The following is a 6,687-nucleotide window of genomic DNA, read 5'->3' on the forward strand; positions in this document are numbered from 1 at the left end:
GCAGGCAGCTCTATTATCTTTCAAACTATTTGAGAAAGTTCCTTTTTTTAATAGACCACTGTGCTGAAGTCTTTAGAGCTCAGAATATCCCTTTCCACCTTTTTGGCATGAACGCCCTTCAGGGCATAATGTTAGCCATTTGTGCACAAGGAAGGAGGCTTCAATGAATACCAAAACCACGGAATTAATTAGTTTTTAGTACAGTCTGAACTTTCTATGACTAAATTCCAGAGAAACCTAAACACAGCATAATTCTTCTTGAATGGAGCCCTAAATGTAAGGAAAGGCTTTACAAACCTTTTGGGAAATCATTTTTTGGTATCTCTAGTCAGTCTCAAAAACTGGGTAAGCAAGGATGGCTCCACAGAGGTTTTACGTAGTAGCAATAGGAATTACGTTTCACGTATGAGAAGTGCTGAGCAATTTTCCTGGATGCCAAAGCATACTGGTATTCAATGTTTATTCAATGAAATGTTTATATAGGTAGCTGTTCTGTACATGCTCCTGCTGCTCTTTTAGGAACTCTTCACATCTGGTCATTTCTATCTCAAGAATATGTTTGATTCCTACGTTAGAAAGGACCCTTTCTGTTCCCCCACTCCCTCTTATTTTTTTCCTCTGAGATACCAGAAAATAAGATCCCAAAAGATAATCAGAGTATTCCAAGAGCAAGCTTTTTGTGTTCAGCATCCATAATGCCTTCACCTGCAAGTGGGCAGGGTTTTGGTATGTCCAATGGACCTGGGTATATTCTTCCAAGTGGAAAGTATTTAACCTTCTTTTGATTTTGGAGTCTCCATCCTTGGAGATACTAAAAAGCATCTGAACATGTTCCTGGGCAGCCGTTCTAGGTGGCCCTGCTTGAGCAAGGAGGTTGGGCTGGGTGACCTCCAGAGGTCCTTTCCAACCTCAACTACCCTGTGATCCTACGAACCTGTCAGGATGCGGTAGCTTGGTGGCCGGAGTTCCAGCGTATGGGATTATCTACATTATACAATGCATTCCTTGAGAAGTTATTACATCTTCTTCTGCTAAAAAATCATTAAAATGGCCAGTAGTGCAATTTAGTTTTCATCAGAAGAAGTTTTAGTTTTTAAACTCTGCATTTTATGTATGACTTCTTCCAGTTCAGATGTTGCAGCTGCAGAAGCAGACAGCAGCCTTAGAGAAAATTCCATTGCAAAAACCTTCCCTTCTGCCATTTCCCTGAATTAAAAAGTGCAAATGACTTCAAGGCTGAAAGTTGCAGCTGAAAAAAAAAACTGGAGGCCAGGTATTAGCAGAAGCAAAGGGTAATGCTGTTTATCCTTGCAGAATGCATGTCCTGCTGCAGTACGCATCCTGGCTTTCCGCTTCTGCTGACCTATACGAATTCCTTAAGAGCCTTTCTCTGTCATAGCTAATTTCCCCCCACTGCTCTCCCCATGAGTGGGGATGGAGGGAAAGGCACAAAGTTATTGCTGCAGAGAGCAGCTGAGATTTCCTCAGAAAAATCTGTGAAGCTGAAAAAACCATCACTGCTGGTTCCCGCAGCCACGGGTGGTTAAGGCCTTCCAAAAGAGGGGTAGGGAAGGGGCTTGCTTACAAGAGCCAGGCTGATTGTGCATTTCCCTCACTCCCTGCAACTGCAGAGCAGAGGCTGGTTTTGCCTGCTTATGCCACACAGAGAATATTCAAGGTGAAGACTTGTTTCCTCTATCTGCTGTGTATCACGTAACTTGCACGCAGTAAAAAAGACCTAAGTGGCTGAGCTTCAAAAGTTGATTACTGCCTTATGACAGGGGTGCCTTCAGCCCTCAGATCCTGCCATGCATTTTGACGGCTATTATCCTGCTACCAGTGGCATGTTGCTGCTCTTCTTTTTCTGTTGCTTTGCTGGGGCTAAACGGTGAGGGCTCAGCTGCCGAAGCAGCAATAAACAGAAGCCACAGACAAAGACAAAATATGAAAGAAGACGATGACTCCTTTTGCTCTAGGCCTAGAGACATCCCACACTAAGGTGCTTTTCCAAGGAGCCTCAGCACCTACACATCAGCCTGCTGAACTACAAAGCACCGTCAGCGCGAGAGACAAAAGTTACACATCACTCCTGGCATCAGTATGCAATTAAAACCCTCAGTGTCGGCACGAACGGGCTGCTCTTTGTTAGCTTAACAGCAGTTGGAGAAGCCTGGGAGCAAGAGGCAAACTGCATCGTGTTCTTGCACAGCAGAAATGCGGCAGGGAGCCTCTGCTGCAATAGCTGCGCCCACTGACCAGGCACTGTCCCTGCTGGGAAACATGGTTCATAAAGGAGCTGCAAGGAGCCATGTGTGTCTGCAGCCCTGTCTTCCCCTGTGTGCCCTGGTCTCTGCTGGGCTGCGCACACAGCCTCTCAGAGGTTGTAATCCAACGTGGAGTCTGGAAAGGCGAGCAGGAACCTCTGCAGAATGAAGCAGCAGATCTGTACCAGGTTAAGTTTAGAGCTGTTCATTCGACCCCACTAAAACATCCACCGGCACCCTCGCTCCCACATCCCTCCCGCTGGAAGCTGCCCCTCTCCCGGGGCCCTCACAGCAGCTTATGTGCAGCTGAACTTTGCACCCTGGGGAGAAGGTAGGTCAAGGTAGAAGGACAGGAGGGACCAAAGCCCTTCTTTGCTGACAGCTATGGTCAGAGCGGCTTTTGTTGCTCACAGTGCAAGTGCTGGTACGCCTGGGCTCCTGCTGCACTGCTGTTGGCTTTGGTACTTTCTGGTAGTGCAGAAGTAACGGCTGTGCTCCCAGGAGACCCTCTCCTTCCTTGCCCCATCCCACCTTTATCTAAATGTGACTAGGTAATACGGACTGGCACATCAGTAAGAGAAGCCCTCCACTTGCCCCAGCCCTGCTGCTGCTACTATATACCATCTACCCAAGTCTGAAAGGATGCAAATGTGCCTTAACAAACACAATTGTTTGTTAAGATGCTCACACCCCACTTTCCTGTGTGAATCCCTGCCTGGTTCTTGGTGCAATGTACAAGAAGTACACAAAATAATTGGGCCGTAAATACGAAATGTGTTGGCAAATAGAAAGCCTGGAACCTGTTGTTAGTGCAGTCTGGGGAGGCTGTTTAGGCTGCTGGTTTATCAGCGCAGTGATAGCCGAGGAACAGTAGACCCACTTCAAAGGTGGTGTCTGAAGATAGAGATAGGACTTATCCATTCATTGTGCAGCATGGGCTGGGAGTCTAGCTTTGAATGAGCCACTTATAGATCCTTTTTGTTATTATGATGGGTTGGATGGAGGTTAGACATCGGTGTTGTTCTGCAGTAGAAAGGCAGTGATGTGGGTAGGAAAGTAACGTTTCTAACTCTGCAGAGTCAGTGCTGCTGGTGCAGAACAAATGTCTTTGGTTCTGACTTCACAGAAAAAAACTGCTCTGTTTTAGTATGTTGCTGGGGTTCCCACAGTGTCTGACATGACGGGAGCCAAGCACTTTCCACAAGAGCAATAAATCCTGGGACAAGCCTCTGCCATGTGCCGTCCTTTTCCACCCGACTTTTCCTCCCTTGAGGAAAGAAGGTTCGATGTGATGCATCTTCTCTTTGCTTTTTAATTGTGTGATGTGCTTAAGATTCTCATTAGCAAGTGCAAGGCCAAAGGACTATATTGGCTTGGGAAAGGGAAGGGCTAAATCTTGATGTGCTTTATGTCTGATCTTGCTTTGGGCTGGGTCTGTAGAAAGCTGTGCCCTGCCAAAGTTTTGCCTTTGCAGGGCATGTGTTCTTACGGTAAAGTGACAGAGATGCAGATGAGCTTTCAGTGTTAGTGTTGGCTGCCCTTCACCCCTCTTCCCTTGCTCTCCCCTCACCTCCTGCCAGCACCAGCGGGCACGAACGCGTCTCTGCTGTTCCCAAAGCAATGAGCAGAACTGACTCAGCAGAGCAGAGCCCGTACCAAATGACTGTAGGTTGTCTTGGACAGCTTCAGGGGAATCACGGGGTAGAAAATAAAGTGCAGAGGGCAGTGACCTTTTTTCTGTGCTGTGAGCATTCTGCAGATGGCAGTAGGCCATGGGCAGGAGGAGGCATGGCTGGAACAGATCCTACCGCAGCAAACCTGGCAGGAGGAAGCACAAACTGGGGAGGCAGGGCTCTCAGATCATGTGAACCACACATTACAGATGCTCACCTGAGCCCTTCCGCCCCCAGTTAACTTTCTTTTAGGTGGAAAAGGAGGAATGCAAGAGGGTGTGAAGGGGGTGAGCTGAAATAGCAAGGAGCAATACAACCCCTTTACACATCCAGCTGCACGCCTGGTGACCGAGCTGCTAACAGCATCCTGCGGCGCCTTCCCTGTTTCCCCACTCATTCCCACCAGGCTTGGCTTGCCGGTGCAGGGGGAACCCTGAAACTGAAGCCAGGATTGCCAGCTGCCACTTGCCAACAAAACTGAAGCCAAAAATAAAAGCACTGCCCAAACATAAGGAAATCACCAAAACAAAGGAAAACCACGGAGCTTTGATTTTTCACCCTGTTACTGAGCCTGATCAGAAAAATCAGGACAAACCACAACATGTGGCATCTGTGGCCTAAATGCATCCCAAGCTCCTGGCAGCGCTGCGAGAGGGGAGATCAAATTTGCGTGCTTGCCTCCTTGCATTAGTCCTAATCCCAGCATACGGAAGAGTCTGGCCCAAGTCAGACAGCCCATCCCAGAGCAGCTCAGCAGAAGCCTGTCCTGGTGAGTCCTGGCAAGATGTCACATGAGGCCAGATTGCAGATAAGGAGGCACCCATCCTCTGTTGCTTTCAGTGGGAGGTAAGGAGCTAAACGCCTCTAAGAAATTGGCCTGTCATGCGGGGATGCTGGACAGAACAGCTTCTGCTCCTGGTACTTAACATTTAAAGGAAAGAGTTCACCTAAAACCTTGTCCCTGTTAAAAACTCATTGCTTGCAGCTAGGATGGGAGACTGCCCCCCTGCAACACATGGGGAGTAGCTGTTCACTGGATTGCTCTGCTGCAAATAGACTGTGCTCTTAATAATTATCAATGCAATGAACATTTCCCCTATATATATATATAATGATCCCAGCAAAAAGAACCAATTTCTGCTGTTTAGAAATAAACCTCTGCACCAAGTCAATGGGGTGAGAGCAGTCAACGGTGCTGTTAAGCATGTGCTGTAGCTGTGAGTATATGATTTCTCTTGCTTTATTTGTGTTTTCCCTTGGCAACGACAGATGTTCAGTGCTGGGTGGACTCCATAAAAGGTCTCCAAGATTCTGTCCAAATTTGCTGCTTCTTCATTATTTTTATAAATAATACCTAAATAATACAGGAAACCTGGAGAGGGGCTTTGGATGAGGGCCTGTAGGGACAGGACAAGGGGAATGGCTTTAACCTGCCAGAGGGGAGACTGAGATGAGCTCTTAAGCAGAAGCTCTTCCCTGTGAGGGTGCTGAGGCGCTGGCACAGGGTGCCCAGAGAAGCTGTGGCTGCCCCATCCCTGGCAGTGTTCAAGGCCAGGTTGGACACAGGGGCTTGGAGCAACCTGCTCTAGTGTGAGGTGTCCCTGCCCATGGCAGAGCCTTGGAACTGGATGAGCTTTAAGGTCCCTTCCAACCCAAACCAGTCTGGGATTCTATCATTCTGTGATTGTCAGGTGTTTTGACATGGTGAATGCAGTGTATAACACAGTTTTAGCTGGGTCTCACTGTAGCTCATTACAGGCAGGTTAGATGTAAATTATTTATAATACCAACTGCTTTTGCAGTGCTTTCCTTGGGAAGACCTCAAAACACTTCACAGGGAAGCTCAGTAGTCTATCCGTGCTTTTATATCTGGAGCAGTTTATTAGACCCCAGTCAGATCAGCTGATACTGACATACAAATACAGCCAGCACATTGGGTAAGCACGTGTGATGCCACAGAACGGGGATCAGAGAGCAGAGATCCCCATGCTTTGCCTTTGCCGTTGCTATGAGCCGCTTCCCGCGCCCTTTTAAAACCCAAAGCTCGTGCCAACGAACGGCAGGAGGATTTAATGCTGAGTTTCCCTCCTGCCAGGCTGTTTTCTCAGGCAGGGTTGCTGCAGCTTGTTTCTACCCCTGGGATGTGCTAACTCCCACACCAGATTCTCCATGGATAAAACCAGTTAGAAACGGGCATGGCAGTCACTTGCTTTCTCTTTTCCTCTGCAACAACTAAGTCAAAGGGACATGCGGGGAAGGGAGAGGGACCACATCCCGAACCAGGGGGAGCCTCTTGTCTGCTTTCAGCAGAAAGAGTAAGGCCAGGCTTTTCACCAGCCTCACTTTGATGATCTCTAACTTTCTGTGCAGGAAATGGTTCTTTCTAGGTCTCAGTGTTGCCTTTTAAACACTCATACTGCTTCCTTGGGCTTGTCTGTGGAGAAAGGCATCCAGCTTTCCTGGCCAGAAAACCTTCCTAAACACCTTCCCTTGGAGGCTGCTGCTTAGCCCAAGGCAAAGGCTTGCAGAGCACAGATGGGATTGGCGAGGGCAGGAGTAGAAGGGGAATGGGGTGGGGAGAGCAAAAGAAAACTCATTGAAGGAAAACGGAGCAGGAGGTTGGAAGTAGATGGAACCAGAGGAGGGAGATGTGCCAGGGACCTGTTTCCCCCACGCTCCCACCCGCTGCGGCACTCTCCTGCTGAGGTCAGGCTGTTGAATGGGAGCATGCAGAGAGCAAGAGACCGGGG

Source organism: Pezoporus occidentalis, unplaced genomic scaffold (genome assembly GCF_034315485.1).
Source record: "Pezoporus occidentalis ecotype Australia unplaced genomic scaffold, CSIRO_AGI_Poc_V1 ctg28, whole genome shotgun sequence".
In the NCBI taxonomy this organism is placed as follows: domain Eukaryota; kingdom Metazoa; phylum Chordata; class Aves; order Psittaciformes; family Psittacidae; genus Pezoporus; species Pezoporus occidentalis.